Here is a 17,362-nt window from a genome sequence, read left to right as displayed (position 1 = left end):
CAGAATGGGAAAAAATTTTCGCATATTACATATCAGATAAAGGACTGATAACAACAATCTATTTAGAACTCAGGAAAATCAGTAAGAAAAAATCAAACAACCCTATCAAAAAAGTAGGCAAAGAACATGAATAGAAATATTTCAAAAGAAGTATAAGAATGGCTAACAAACATACGAAAAAATGTTCAACATCTCTAATCATCAGGGAAATGCAAATCAAAACCACGAAGATATATCACTTAACTCCAGTGAGAATGGCCTTTATCAAAAAGTCCCAAAACAATACATGTTGGCGTGGATGTGGAGAGACAGAAACACTCATACACTGCTGGTGGGGCTGTAAACTAGTACAGCTCCTGTGGAAAGCAATACGGAGATACCTTAAACAGATTCAAGTAGAACTACCATTCGATCCAGCAATCCCATTATTGGGAATCTACCCAGAAGAACAAAAATCATTCTATAAAAAAGACACCTGTACCCGAATGTTTATAGCGGCACAATTCACAATTGCAAACATGTGGAAACAACCCAAATGCCCATCAATTCATGAATGGATTAGTAAAATGTGGAATATGTATACCATGGAGTATTACTCAGCTATAAGAAATAACGGTGATATGGCATCTCTTTGGTTCTCCTGGAGAGAGTTGGAACTCATTCTATTAAGTGAAGTATCCCAAGAATGGAAAAATAAGCACCACATGTAATCACCAGCAAATTGGTTTCCCTGATCATCACCTAAGTGCACATTTGGGAATAACACCAATTGGGTATCAGACAGGGGTGGGGACTGGGGGGAGGGGATGGGTGTATACCTGCTTGATGAGTGCGATGCACACTGTCTGGGGAATGTACACGCTTGAAGTTCTGACTGGGGGGGATGGGGTGGGGGAGGGGATGTGTGTATACCTACATGATGAGTGCGATGTGCACTGTCTAGGGAATGGACACGCTTGAAGCTCAGACTCGGGGGAAGGGGGGCATGGGCAATATATATAATCTGAACTTTTGTACCCCCATAATGAGCTGAAATAAAAAAAAAATAAATTTTTATGTGTCAACTTGAAAAATAAATAAACAAATAATGTAAAAACAATAAAAATAACTATACAACAAAAAACCAGTAAGTATTAAAAAGGACAAATCTCCACAACAGAATTTTAGAACTAAAAAACAAATTCAATAAAGTTGCAGGATACAAAATCAACATTTAAAATATCAGTAGCATGTCTATATGCCATTAGTAAGTACTCTAAAAAAGAAACCAATAAAGTAATCCCATTTACCATAGCTATGAATAAGAAAAAAATAATAAAATAAAATAAAATACCTAGAAATAATCTTAACCAAAGGAATGACAGCTCAGTACAATGAAAACAACAACAAAAAATAAATAAAAGAAAGTGAAATTGACATAAAAATGGAAATATATTCCACGCTCAAGGATTGATAAAAGTCAATATTGTTAAAATGTCCATACCACCAAAAGAAATCTACAGAATTAATGCAATCTCCATCAAAATACCAATAACATTCTTCACAGAAATAGAACAAAAAATCCTAAAGTTCATAGGAGCCCAAAGAGACCTAGAATATCTGAACCCATTCTCAGCAAAAAAGACAACATTGGATGGGTTATAATTTATTACCTGACTTCAAATTATACTTCAGAGATGTAGTGAACAAAACAACATGGTACTGGCCTAAAAACAGACACATAGACCAATGTAACATAATAGAGATCCCAGAAATATATCCACACATCTATAGTGAAATTACCTTCAACAAGGTTTCCAAGAACATAGAGTGGGGAAAGAACAGTGTCTTCAATAAGGAATGCTGGGAAAACTGATGCCCGTATGCAAAAGAATGAAATTAGACCCTCATCTTTTACCGTATACAAAAATCAAATCAAAATGGATTAAAGACTTAAATCTAAGACCTGAAACTATGGAACTACTCAAAGAAAACATTTAGGAAATGCTTCAGGACATTGGTGTTTTCAAGGGCTTTTTAAATTTTTATTTCAGCATAGTATGGGCATAAATATCTTTTGGTTGCATGTATTGCCTGTGAACCACCTGAGTCAGAGTTACAAGTGCGTCCATTCCCCAGATGATGCGTTAGGTTTGAATGTACCCATCCCTTCCTTCTACCTGCCTCCTGCCTGACACGCAATGAATCTTACTACTGTAAATGCACACTCAACATCTCTTACCCTCAGGAAAATGCAAATAAAAACCAAAAGGACATATCACTTAACTCCAATGAGAATGGCTTTTATCAAATAGACCCAAAACAATTAAAGTTGGAGTGGATGTGGAGAAATACGAACATTCATACACTGCTGGTGGCACTGCAAACTAGTACAAACTCTATGGAAAGTAATATGTAGATAAATCAAGGACCTAAAGTAGAAAAACTATTTGATTCTTCTCGAGTAGTACCCCCAAAGCACAGGCAACCAAGGAAACATTGGACATATGTGATTACATCAAGCTAAAAAGCTTCTGCACAGCAAAGGAAACAATGAAAAAAGTGAAGAGACAACCCACAGAATGAGAGAAAATATTTGCAAAATCTCAATCTGATAAGGGATTGAAACTAGAGTACGTAAGGAGCTCCAACAACTCAGGAGGAAAAATGTCAAACAATTTAATTAAAAATGAACAAAATATATGAATAGACATTTCTCAAAAGAAGACATACAAATGGCCTCCAGGTATATGATAAAAATGCTCAACATCATTAGTCATCAGTTAAATGCAAATCAAAACTGCAATGAGATACCATCTCTCCCCACTTAAATGAGCTTTTATCAAAAAGACAGGCAATAGTGAATGCTGGAGAGGATCTGAAGAAAAAGGAACCCTCACATGCTGTTGCTGGGAATGTAAGCTAGTACAACCACTATGCAGAAGAGTATAAAGGTTCCTCAAAAACTAAAAATAGCAATCCCCTTTCTAGTTATATATCTAAAGGTGGAGAATTCAGTGTATCAAAAAAATACATGTACTCCCATGTTTACTGTGGCACTTTTCACAACAGCCAAGATATGGAATCACCTTATTGTATTTATCCTTTATTGTATCATTTGATAAAGAGACTGTGGTCAATATATACAATGGAATATTATATATCCAGAAAAAAGAACTAAATTCTGCCATTTGCAATAACATGCATGGAACTGAAGAACATTAGGTGAAGTAAAATAAGCCAAACACTGCAAAAGAAATCTCTCATCTTCTCACTCATATGTGGGAGCTAAATTAAAACCAATTGATTTCATGAAAACATAGAGTAGAATTATGACTAGAGGCTGGAAAGCATAGCAGGAAGGGGGATAAATTGAGGACGGTTAATGGGTGCAAACATATAATTGCTTAGAATGAACCATGTTTGATAGCCCAACAAGGTAACTATAATCGACAATTAGGGTATACTTTAAAATAACTAAAAGAATTAGTTATTCTAATTTCTAAAGGAAATTAGAATGTTCCTAACACAAAGAAATGATAAACGTCTGAGGTGATAGCTACCCCAATTATCCTGATTAAGTAACACTGTATTCCTATATCAAATTATCACATGAATCCCATAAGCATATACAACAAATATTTACCCACAATAATGAAAAAAAAAAGGGGCAATAGACTTAAGTATATTTTTGTCAAAAGAATACCTACAAATGGCCCGCATATAATTGAAAAATTCTCAAGGTCAGTAATCATCAGGGATTGGCAAATCTAAACTGCTATGAGACGTCAACTCACTCCTGTTAGAATGACTACTATCAAAAAGATACGATATAACAAATATTGGCAAATACACACAATAAAAGGGAATGGTGGTACACAGTTGGTGTGAATGCAAATAAGTACATTGTGAAAAACAGTATAAAGATTTCTTTAAGAATTAAAGATAGAACAATCATATCATATGGCAATCACACCGTTGGTCCCCCAAAAGAAATCAGTATGTTTAAGAAACATCTTCACTTTCATATTTATTCAGCAATATTCACAATAGTGAAGATATAGTATCAATTTACTTGCCCATCACTGAAGGATGATTAAGTAAAATGGAAGATATATATACAATGAAATACTATTCATCCACAAAAAAGAAAAATCTTGGCATATTCATTCACATGGGTGAACATGGAGAACATGTTAATTGAAATAAGCCAGTCACGGACACATGCTTCATCATCTTTGATCTCACTGAAGTAGAAAGAAAAATGGTGGCATCAGAGGCTAGGGTTTTAGGAAACAGTAGGATTGGAAGAATGTCTTTCAAAGGATACATAATTTCAGTAAGATAGAAAGAATAAATTGAAGAGATCTACTGTACAGCATTTATTATAATTAATGATGATATATTTAAAAATGTATTTTAAATGATATTTTTAAAATATGCTGGACTGCAAACTAGTGCAAACCCTGTGGAAAGCAACATGGAGATACCTTAAACAGATTTAAGTAGACCTACCATTTGATCCAGCAATCCCATTATTGGGCATCTACCCAAAAGAACAAAAGACATTCTATAACAAAGATATCTGCACCTGAATGTTTATTGTAGCACAATTCACAATTGCAAAGATGTGGAAACAACCCAAGCGCCCATCAATCCATGAGTGGATTAATAAAGTGTGGTATATGTATACCATGGAGTACTACTCAGCTATAAGAAACAATGGTGACATAGCACCCCTTGCATTTTCCTGGAAAGAGTTAGAACCCAATCTACTAAGTGAAGTATCCCAAGAAAGGAAAAATAAGCACCGCATGTACTCACCATCAAATTGGTTTCACTGATCATCACCTAACAGCACATTTAGGAATAACATTAATCGGGTGTCGGGCAGATGTGAGTGGGGGAGGGGATGGGGATATACATACATAATGAGTGCAGTGTGCACTGTCTAGGGGATGGACACCTTTGAAGCTCTGACTTGGGGGTGTGGGAGGACAAGGACAATATAGATAACCTAAACTTTTGTACCCTCAGAACATGCTGAAATAAGAATAAAAAATAAAATATAATATGCTGAGACAGTCAATGATAAGTGTTCTCCACCACAAAGGTGATAACTATGAGAAGTAAAGCATCTATTAATTAGCTAGAATAAGAATTAGACAATGTGTGTGTGTATATATATCTATATTTCAAAACATCACATTTTACATGATAAATACATATGTTATCAATTAAAAAAATCAATAAAAATCTTTGAAATATAGCATTGTTCTAAATGCTGACCCTAGATCTTTGTCATGAGCTTAGCTGAACAGTATCAAAAATATATAGTTTTAGCACTGTTTTTGTCATTCTATTTGTCAGTCATAAGCAAGGGAACTCTGATATTTACCAGCAGATTCAGAATCCAGCACAGAACATGAAAGGGGCTTTAATGCTTTTATTTTAAGCTAAGGACGACTGGACTTCCTGGTGCTGATGATTATGCTATGGAAGAGACTAAAGAGGTATGTGGTGCTCACTGTCCCACCTCTGGCCACTGTCAGCACAGAAAACAAGATTGCATGCCAAATCACTGATGAAATTCTCTAAGATTGAAATATCAGATAAAGAAAGATTATTCCAAATTTTAAATCTACAGAAATCATTCTATTATATTCTAAAACTACACTGAAAATACACACTCATGAGTAGATTCTAGATGGATACATATGTTGTACTGTAAGTAATTCATAGAAAATTAATTTGAAACTTCTCCATTTACCTAAACTCTCTATTAAGAGATGGCCAAATTCTGATATTTCTTTATATAGTGCTTACCATATGCATCACACACTTATTAATGCTTTTCTTATTGTAATTATTTTCATATTTATGACATTATATGTTAGGATCTAATAACATTTTGCTTTCACAAAGCAAACAATACTGAGTTCTTGATTTAATCCTCTGGCATTCAGAATTGTTCATCTTTCTTTGTACTTTAAGGCTCTTACTTTAAGCTTAGGACACTGAATCTCTCTAATCTTAAGTAATCAGAATGCTGCATGTATAACCTATAAATGGCCTCAAACTCTCTAGTTAATTTTTTTTCACCAAATTAAAATATTCTGCACTTCTCATCAGAACTTTTAAAGTACTGTGTGAACTGGCAGGGGGTGAGTACAATGGTGAGAAAGTTGCAGCCCAAGCACAGGCAGAAAGAAGAATGGCTTAGATATATTTCTAGAAGGGAATGAAGATAAAAAGATAGCAAAAAACTGAAGATAATTATGAAATCAAAGAAGCAGAGTTTCCACTGATAAATTGGAAGAGTTGGTTGTTCTGCAGGTCTCTTCTCTCTACATGCAAAATCAGTGTCATTTATTCACCCTGGACATTTTCAATATCTTACCTGGAGCCACAAACTCACTCCCATGGAGATATTTACTGCTAATTATAAAGCATCTATTACATACATAACACTGTCCTGTACTTGTTTCTTCTATTTAAATATCAAAACAACCCCATAATTTATAAATCCTTCTTAGTGTTTACCTGAACAAATTAGCCTGACATAGTCAATAAATCAATTAGGTCAATGACCAAAAGTAAAAGAAACAGTAACCAAACATTGCTTTCAATACGCTCCCCAAATTAGAAGGAAAATATAGAATGTGCTAAGTAAATAAAATGAAATTAATACACAGTGGAATTACTCACACCTTCAGATTATTTTATGAGAAGCATTAAATTTTCTAAAAATCATTCTTATAATTGGACCCCGTACAGCAAAAGCAATTTTAAGCAATAAAAACAAAATGGGAGGTATTAATTTGCAAGACCTCAAACTATACTACAAGGCCGTGGTTCTCAAAACAGCCTGGTACTGGCACAAGTACAGGGACACAGACCAGTGGAACACAACAGAAAATCCAAATATAGAACCATCCTCATATAGTCACCTAATTTTTGACAAAGCAGGAAAGAATATACTCTGGGGACAAGAATCCCTATTCAATAAATGGTGTTGGGAGAATTGGTTAGCCACTTGTAGAAGACTGAAACAGGACCCACAGCTTTCACCTCTCACAAAAATCAAATCACGGTGGATAACAGACTTAAACCTTAGGCGTGATACAATCAGAATTCTAGAAGAAAATGTAGAAAAGACTTACAGACATTGGCCTAGGCAAAGAATTTATGAAGAAGACCCCCAAGGCAATCACAGCAGCAACAAAAATAAATCAATGGGACCTGATTAAATTAAAAAGCTTCTGCACAGCCAAAGAAACAGTCACGAGAGTAAACAGACCACCTACAGAATGGGAAAAAATTTTTGCATACTACACATCAGATAAAGGACTGATAACAACAATCTATTTAGAACTCAGGAAAATCAGCAAGAAAAAATCAAACAACCCTATCAAAAAGTGGGCAAATGACATGAATAGAAATTTCTCAAAAGAAGATATAAGAATGGCTAACAAACATATGAAAAAATGCTCAACATCCCTAATCATCAGAGAAATGCAAATCAAAACCACAATGAGATATCACTTAACCCCACTGAGAATGGCCTTTATCAAAAAGTCCCAAAACAACACATGTTGGCGTGGATGTGGAGAGACAGGAACACTCATACACTGCTGGTGGGACTGCAAACTAGTGCAACCCCTGTGGAAAGCATTATGGAGGTATCTTAAACAGATTCAAGTAGACCTGCCATTTGACCCAGCAATCCCATTATTGGGCATATACCCAAAGGAAAAAAGGTCATTCTTTAACAAAGACACATGTACCCGAATGTTTATAGCAGCACAATTCACAATAGCAAAGATGTGGAAACAACCCAAATGCCCATCAATACATGATTGGATTAGTAAGCTGTGGTATATGTATACCATGGAATATTACTCAGCTATAAGGAATGATGAAGATACGACATCTCTATGGTTCTCCTGGAGAGAGTTGGAACCCATTCTATTAAGTGAAGTATCCCAAGAATGGAAAAACAAGCATCACATGTACTCACCAGAAAATTGGTTTCCCTGATCATCACCTAAATACACATCTGGGAACGACACCAATTGGATATCAGACTGAGGTGGGGGGTGGGGGGAGGGGATGGGTGTATGCCTACACAATGAGTGCATTGCGCACCGTTTGGGGAATGGTAACGCTTGAAGGTGCTGACTCGGGAAGGGGGGGTGGGGAAGGGAGGGATATATACCTACATGATGGGTGCAACGTGCACTATCTGGGGAACAGACACACCTGGAGCTCTGACTTGGGGGGAAAGGCGGTACATGGGCAACGTATGTAACCTGCAATTCTGTATCCCCCATAACAATAAGATGAAATAAATAAATAAATAAATAAATAAATATAATCATTCTTATAATTGAAGAGCATGTCGTATAAAGAATACTTAATGATCTTTGAAATAATAAAATTATACATTAGGCCTAGCATGAGTAATAAGCATGTAAGAACAGAGGATTGGCGTGGGCAGGTTCTGAACCAGAAGCTTTAGGGTTTTAAACAAATTAATTCAACATAGGCCGGGCGCGGTGGCTCACGCCTGTAATCCTAGCACTCTGGGAGGCCGAGGTGGGCGGATCGTTTGAGCTCAGGAGTTTGAGACCAGCCTGAGCAAGAGCGAGACCCCATCTCTACTAAAAATAGAAAGAAATTATATGGACAGCTAAAAATATATATAGAAAAAAAATTAGCCGGGCATGGTGGTGCATGCCTGTAGTCCCAGCTACTCGGGAGGCTGAGACAGGAGGATCGCTTGAGCTCAGGAGTTTGAGGTTGCTGTGAGCTAGGTTGACGCCACGGCACTCACTCTAGCCTGGGCAACAGAGTGAGACTCTGTCTCAAAAAAAAAAAAAAAAATTCAACATAAAGCAAAAAACAATTTGTTTTCAGAATCTTTGAAGTTTCTAGTTTGCTAGTAAATTCTCAAGACTTTTGAAATTACCTATTTTTTTCCAATATTTCTTCTTTTCATTTCAAAATAGGTATACATCCACATTCACACAAGCATAATTACTTACTCTGTAAATCTGTTACAACTAAAGTTCATCTTAACCATGATGTATTTGTATATTTGATTCCATGTAAATAAAAAATGTTTTTATTTGTGCTTCACTGGTTAGAGAGGTTTCATGTTGAAAGAAAAATGTAGGATAAAATGGAAGAAGTAGTCATTCAGTGTTCAGAAATGTATGGCTTTTCATTAAATGGACAATCTTTATTATAAGCATTACAGTAATAATGTAATTGCAAAAATAATAAGTAAAACTTTTGGGAACATTATTCTTCAAAGTATTAGAAATTTAAAACCACTGGAAAAAGGATAACAAATGATGTCATTTTAGTGTGTAACCCAATTGTACATTTTTACAATCCATTACCTCCAACTTTGAGTAACATCAGATAGGTTAATGTTAGTGGCAAAATAACACTTCATTCAATCTACAACATGTTTGACACATTAAAAACCTTTTTTAATTTAATAAAACAAATTAAGTTTACACATAATCTAAAAATATTTCAAAATTCACTCTATTCCATCATCCTAATTTGCAATTAGTAAAACAATTTATTTCTCATATTGTAATTGTTTCATTATGATTATAATAAGAAGAATATTAGTCTGTATACCTACATTATACATCACTTGAAATACTGTTTTTAAAAGTCAACCACAAAGTACCTCTCCGTTTCATACATGTTACATTTTGGTGTTTTTAATTTTTCATGGGAAAGTACATGAATGATGCCTACTTAATACAGAATGACTTCTAATAACTGTGATGTAGCTACCATTAACCACACACTTTCACATACACACTAGGAATGAAAGCATAACATCTACTGCTTTGAGAGTTGAATCACATCAATATTTGCCCGTCAAAAAATGCAAAAAATTATACTTTGTTACATTTTCACCCCACCCTGACCAGAAAGTATATTTTACATGTAATTATAACTCTCAAAAAATCTCTCTCTTTTTTAAAACTGACATACAAATAAATTATCTAACTATCTTAACTGGATTATTCTCTATAATCAACAACCTGGTTTAAAGAAATGGGTGAAGGTGTTAGAACCTTAGTGCATTGTACTGTGAATCCTCTGATATCTATATAGACTTGCTTTTGATTAAATCTGTTCTGAAATTTATTATATCTGTAAAGTAGTTTTAAGTATCAATTTTCTGTTGTTCTCTAAGGTATACCTTTTACGTAAATCTTTTTTCACATTCATTAAATTTTTAAAGTTTCTGTCTATTAAAAATTTTCTGATGTTGAGCAATGTTTGAGAAAATATTGGAGGGTTTCTTTCAGTGTAGGTTCTCTCGTGTCCAATAAGATCTGTGAGAGAAGTAAAGGTATGTTCAGTGCTCTACATTATTATTGTTTACTTTCAGCATAAGTACTGTTGTGAATTTAAGGCTAATGCTTTGGGAAAGCACTTCCATAGTCATTACATTTATCTCACTTTTATCTAGTATGATTTCTTTGATGTTGAGTAGGATGTGAGCAGGTATTAAAGACTTTGCCACATTTTTCACATTTGTAGAACTTTTCTCTGGTATGAATTCCTTTATGTAGATTAAGGTGTGAGCACTGGGTAAAGGCTTTGCCACGTTCTTTACATTTGTATGGTTTCCCTCCTGTATGAATTATTTTATGTAGAATGAGGTCTGTGCACTGGGTAAAGGGTTTGCCACATTCTTCACATCTGTACGATTTCTATCCAGTATGACATTTTTTATGTACCTTAAGTTTTGACCACTGGGTAAAGGCTTTGCCACATTCTTCACATTTGTATGGTTTCTCTCCACTATGAATTCTTCGATGTAGAGTAAGGATTGATGACTGGGTAAAGGCTTTGCCACATTCTTCACACTTGTAGGGTTTCTCTCCTGTATGGATTCTTTTATGTTGAGTAAGACTTGAGCACCAGCCAAAGGCTTTGCCACACTCTTCACATTTGTATGGTTTCTCTCCTGTATGAATTCTTTTATGTAGAGTAAGACTTGAGCACTGGGTAAAGGCTTTGCCACATTCTTCACATTTGTATGATTTCTCTCTGGTATGACTTTTTTTATGTACCTTGAGGTGTGAGCACTGGGTAAAGGCTTTTCCACATTCTTCACACTTGTAGGGTTTCTCTCCTGTATGAATTCTTTTATGTAGAGTAAGACTTGAGCACCAGCTAAAGGCTTTGCCACATTCTTCACATTTGTATGATTTCTCTCCAGTGTGAATTTTGTTATGTAGTTTAAGGTTTGAGCACTGGGTAAAGGATTTGCCACATTCTTCACATTTGTAGGGTTTCTCTCCATCATGAATTCCTTGATGTAGAGGAAGGACTGAGGACTGGGTAAAAGCTTTGCCACATTCTTCACTCTTACAGAGTTTCTCTCTTGTATGAATTCTTTTATGTTGAGTAAGATGTGAGCACTGGCTAAAGGCTTTGCCACATTCTTCACATTTGTACAATTTCTCTCCAGTATGAACTTTTTTATGTACCTTAAGGTTTGAGGACTGGGTAAAGGCTTTGCCACATTCTTCACATTTGTAGGGTTTCTCTCCACTATGAATTCTTTGATGTAGAGTAAGGATTGAGGACTGGGTAAAGGCTCTTCCACATTCTTCACACTTGTAGGGTTTCTCTCCCGTATGAATTCTTTTATGTTTAGTGAGGTCTCTGCACCAGCTAAAGGCTTTGCCACATTCTTCACATTTGTAGGGTTTTTCTCCTGTATGAATTTTTTTATGTTCAGTAAGAGGTGAGCAGTGGGTAAAGGCTTTGCCACATTCTTCACACTTGTAGGGTTTCTCTCCTGTATGAATTCTTTTATGTTGAGTAAGACTTGAGAACCAGCTAAAGGCTTTGCCACATTCTTCACATTTGTGCGGTTTCTCTCCTGTATGAATTTTTTTATGTTTAGTAAGACGTGAGCAGTGGGTAAAGGCTTTTCCACATTCTTCACAGTTGTAGGGTTTCTCTCCTGTATGAATTCTTTTATGTTGAGTAAGACTTGAGCACCAGCTAAAGGCTTTGCCACATTCTTCACATTTGTACGATTTCTCTCTGGTATGAATGTTTTTATGTACCTTAAGGTTTGAGTACTGGGTAAAGGTTTTGTCACATTCTTCACATTTGTAGGGTTTCTCTCCACTATGAATTCTCTTATGTGTAGTAAGTTTTGAGTGCCAGTTAAAAGCTTTTCCACATTCTTCACACTTGTAGGGTTTCTCTCCTGTATGAATTTTCCTATGTCCAGAAGGTTCTGAGATGTGGTTAAAAGTTTTGCCACACTTATTATGCTTGAAACTTCCCTCTCCTGTATGCCTTTTCTTATGTGTATTTAGGTTTGAAGATTTGGTAAAGACTTTTATACATTTATTATGTTTGGAGATTTTCCTATCGGTAGTTGACAAACATTGAGGAAGACCATCATAATATACTTTCTGTCTCTTACTCTCACCCACACGCTCCCATTCTTCTCTTAAATGTACATTTTCAAGGCCACAGCTTCCATAAAGTCTCATTATTGATTTCTGGAATGAATCTTTTATGTCCTGCTCTGGCAATAGGTCTTGGGTGCAATGGGAAGCCAGTTCTGAAAGAAATGAGAATAACAAAGTAGCTCACTAACTAGACTCAGGTGAATATACTTCACAACTTGAATATATAAAACTATACCAAGCACATTAGCAAGAAAGCACAATAGAATACCATGGTCTTACTTCCATCATAGATGTATGACCGTAAAAATATACTTACAAACATGACTTTTCAAGAAATGATAACTGCTAATAGTTCATAGCACCCCAGATGAGAATGACACCAAGAACAAAATGGAACTGTAAGGAAAGTTTTTTACATTTATCTACCAAAGCTGTTCTCTCCACTGATATAGAGGAATCACATTAGTAGCAAAATTCCATCTCCTGGCCACCCTTTCAAAAGAGAATGAAACTATTGGCACATATGTCCATACATATGGTTTTTTATGGCCTTTCCAAAAGCTCGTTTCTCTCTTCCATGACAATTACATAATTCTCTGGGAAAGGTATGCAGATTTCAAAAATAAAATTCTGCAGTATTATAATGACGGTACAAAAACAATTATGCTATAAAATTTGAAAGACAAAACAAAAAAAGCATTACCATATGTTAATTGATTTACAATACAAAAAGATAATTATTGACATCAATATCATAAGGTTGGGAGCAGATGTAAAGATTAAGAATTTTTGTGTGCAACTGAAGTTAAGTAGCTATCTGTTCAATGTATGTTGCAACTTCAAAGGATTTTAGGTAATTCTCACAGTGAACATCAGGAAAATTTTTATAGAGATACACAAAGGAAGGTGGGCTAAGAAACAAAATATGTCACTAAAAATCAGTGAGGTGCAATGGAGGACAAAACAAAAGGAGAGAAAGAAAAAATAGTGACAAATGTTATATAAAACAATTAATATTAAGAAAATTGTAAGTCCTTCCCTTTGAGAAAATTATGTAAATATTTATGTACTGGTATTTCCAATCAGAAGATACAGTTAAATAAAAGGATTAAAAAATCCAACTATATTCTCTCTAAAGAGACTTTACCTCATATCTTGTGAAAACAATAGACTAAAACTGGAAGGACATAGCAAGATATACCATGAAAACCTTAAGCATATAAGAGCAGTGGAGTTCAAAATTATATTAGGAACATTACATTTGAAGTGAAAAATGTTATAGTTTATAAAATATACTTTAAGCCAAAACTGTCACAAGAGACAAATATACCATGGAGTATTACTCAGCTATAAGAAATAACGGTGATATGGCATTTCTTTGGTTCTCCTGGAGAGAGCTGGAACCCATTCTATTAAGTGAAGTATCCCAAGAATGGAAAAATAAGCACCACATGTAATCACCAGCAAATTGGTTTCCCTGATCATCACGTAAGTGCACATTTGGGAATAACACCAATTGGGTATTGGACAGAGTTGGGGGTTGGGGGGAGGGGATGGGTGTATATACCTACTTGATGAGTGCAATGTGCACTGTCTGGGGAATGGACATGCTTGAAGTTCTGACTGGGGGTGATGGGGGTGGGGGGAGGGGATAGGTGTATACCTACGTGATGAGTGCGATGTGCACTGTCTAGGGAATGGACACGCTTGAAGCTCAGACTCAGGGGGATGGGGGGCATGGACAAGATATATAACCTGAACTTTTGTATCCCCCTAATAAGCTGAAATTAAAAAAAAAGGGGTCATTCATGGAGAACCCATGAAAACATGAAAATAATACATACATGATATCTATCTTTATCTCACATCAACGTTCACAAATATATAAAGAAAACATTGACAGAATTGAAGCAAGAAATGGACACCAAAATAATAGGATACTTTGGTATTCTACTTTCAATAATAATAAAGCCAGTCAAATCAATAATAAGAAAATAGAAGATTTGAAAACACCATGGAGCAATTAGACCTAACAGATATACAGAGAACACTCTACAGAATAATAATAGAACATACAATCTTCTTGATAGCTCATAAAACATTCTTCCTAAAAAACTGCCTGTTTGGCCACAAAACAAGTCTTAACCAATTTTAGAAAGCTGAAATTTTACACACTTTAATTTCTGACCAGAATGGAATTAAATTGTAAATAAATAACAGAAGAAACATAGAAAAATTCACAAATATATGAAAATAACACATTTTTGAACAAGTTCTTGTTCAAGGGAAGAAGACTTAATGCTGTGAAGATGTCGAAAGTGGTCTACAGATTCAATGCAATTCCTTTCAAATTCTCAATTTAATTTTTTCAAAAATAGAAACAGCAAAATAAATAAATAAATAAATAAAAAAACAAGTAAACAAACAAAAACAAAAATAGAAACAGCAAACCCCAAAATAACATGGAATATCATGAGACCACAAAGATATGAACAATCATCAAAAAGAGAAACAATGCTATTGGTACCATACTTCCCCATTTTAAAACATTAAAAAAGCTACAGTAGTCAATGAAGTTTTCTACTGGCAGAAAGACAGAAAACTGGACCAATGAATCAGAAAGAAACACAAATATAAACTCTTGCATATATTGTAAAATAAAAAGGTATCTTCACGCTCATATTTATTTCATCATTATTCACAAAGGCTAGGAGATGAAAGAAACAAAAACTGCCCTTACCAAATGAAAGGAAAAATACTGTTCGAAATTTAGATATAATGGATTATTTCTCAGCATAAAATAAAACAGATTATCTAATAACATCCACAGTAGAGATAAACCTTGATGACAGTATGCTTAATGAAATTTCGGGCACAGTAAGACAGATGTTTTATGATTATACTTGTACGATATTTCTAAACCAGTTACACTCCTAGAAACAGAAAACATCCTGGTGTTTGTCAGTAGTTAGGCAATGGGGAAAATGGGTAGTTTTCTCATGTGTACTGAATTTTAGTTTTACAAAATACATACATTCTAGACATGTATTGCATAAAGATGTAAATATAGTTAACGTGACTGATGTGAATAATTAAAAGTAATTAAGATTTTAATTTTTGTGATTTTACAATAATTAAAATAAAAATATCTTAAAGAGATACACAGTTATGAGGCTTTTCAAAACTTTCCTACATATTATAAAACTGTTTCATTTTTTAATTTCAAAATATTATGGCAGTAAATCATTTAGATTATATATATATTGCTTTTGCACTGACTGATCAAACCTACAAGTGTGCGCATCCACAGATTGTGTGCACCACAGTCATTAGGTCTGAATTTTCCCAACCCCTTCACCCTCTTCCAACTGTCCAATACCTGCTGATTTTTACTTCCATTTGGTCACATATGTGTGGATCAATTGGTAACAATTTGATAGTGAGTATGTGTGGTGCATGGTTTTCCATTTTTGTGATACTTTACTTCAAAGAATGGGCTCCAGCACAATCCAGGATAATACAAGGTGTGTTATTTAACCACTGATTTTTGAGACTCAGTACTACTCTATGGTTTACATATACCACATTTTTATATGTATTTATACATATATTTATATGCATGTATTTATAATTACCAAGGTTGTTTCAACATCTTTGCAATTGTAAATTGTGATGTTATAAACATTCAAGTGCAGATGTCTTTATTATAGGATGACGTTTTTACATTGGGTAGTTACCAAGTAATGGGATTGTTGGATCAAATAGTAGTTCTACTTTTAGTACTTTGAAGTATTTTCATATAACTTTCCATAGAGATTATGCCAGTTTGTAGTTTCACCAGTAGTATATATAAGTGTTCCTATCTCTCTACATCCACACCTACACTTGTTTTAGACTTGTTGATAAAAGCCATTCTCACTGAGGTAAAGTGATATCTCACTGTGGTTTTCATTTGCACTTCCCTGATGATTAGAGATGTGCACTTTTTTTTTATATGTTTGTTGCCCATTAGTACATCTTCTTTTAAAAACTTTCTGTTCACGTCCTTTGTGCACATTTAATGGGTTTTTATTTTTTTCTTACTGATTTTCCTGAGTTATATGTAAATTCCAGTTATTAGCAATTTATTGGATATATAGCATGCAAATATTTTCTCCCGTTCTCTAGGTTGTCTATTTGCTCTAGTTATACTTTCATTGGCTGTGCAGAAGCTTTCGAGTCTGATCAGGTCCCATTTACTTATTTTTGTTGTTTTGATGATAGTTTTTGGGGTCTTCCTCATAAATTCTTTGCCTAGGCTGAAGTCTGTAAGAGTATTTTCAACATTTTCTTCTAGGATTCTTATGGTTTCATGACATAGGTTTAAGTGTTTCATCCACTGTGAGTTGATTTTTGTGAGAGATGAGAGGTGCAGATCCTGTTTCAGTCTTCTACATGTGGCTATCCAATTTTCACTGGGCCATTTATTGAATAGGGATTCCTTTCCCCAGTGTATGTTCTTGTCTGCTATCACATGGCTATATGAGGATGATTTTATGTCTGGGTTCTCAGATCTCTTCCATTGGTCTATGTCCTGTTCTAGTGACAGTACCATGCTGTTTTGGTTACTATACCCTTGCACTATGGCTTAAAGTCTGGTAAATGGAGGCCTCCCAATTTGTTCATTTTCCTTAAGGTTGTTTTGGTTATACAGGGTCTTCTCTTGTTCCATATGAAGCATAGAATTACTTTTTCTCAATATATAAAAAATGATGTTAATATCTTAACCAGGATTGTATTGAATCTATAGATTATTTTCAGTAGTACAGACATTTTAGCCATGTTGATTCTGCCTATCTATGAGCATGGTATGCTTTTCCATATGCTTGTATCCTCTTCTATTTGCTTCCTCAGTGTTTTGTAAT

The 17,362-nt window shown here is 34.7% G+C and overlaps 1 pseudogene; it reads right to left on the bottom strand.

Moving 5' to 3' along the window:
• Positions 1 to 10,629: 10,629 nt before the first annotated feature.
• LOC138382557 (zinc finger protein 492-like) overlaps positions 10,630 to 17,362 on the bottom strand; it is a 51,681-nt pseudogene continuing 44,948 nt past the window's right edge.

Source organism: Eulemur rufifrons, chromosome 4 (genome assembly GCF_041146395.1).
Source record: "Eulemur rufifrons isolate Redbay chromosome 4, OSU_ERuf_1, whole genome shotgun sequence".
Classification (NCBI taxonomy): domain Eukaryota; kingdom Metazoa; phylum Chordata; class Mammalia; order Primates; family Lemuridae; genus Eulemur; species Eulemur rufifrons.
The sequence above is the reverse complement of the archived record's forward strand: the minus strand, read 5'-3'. Positions and strand labels throughout refer to the sequence as shown.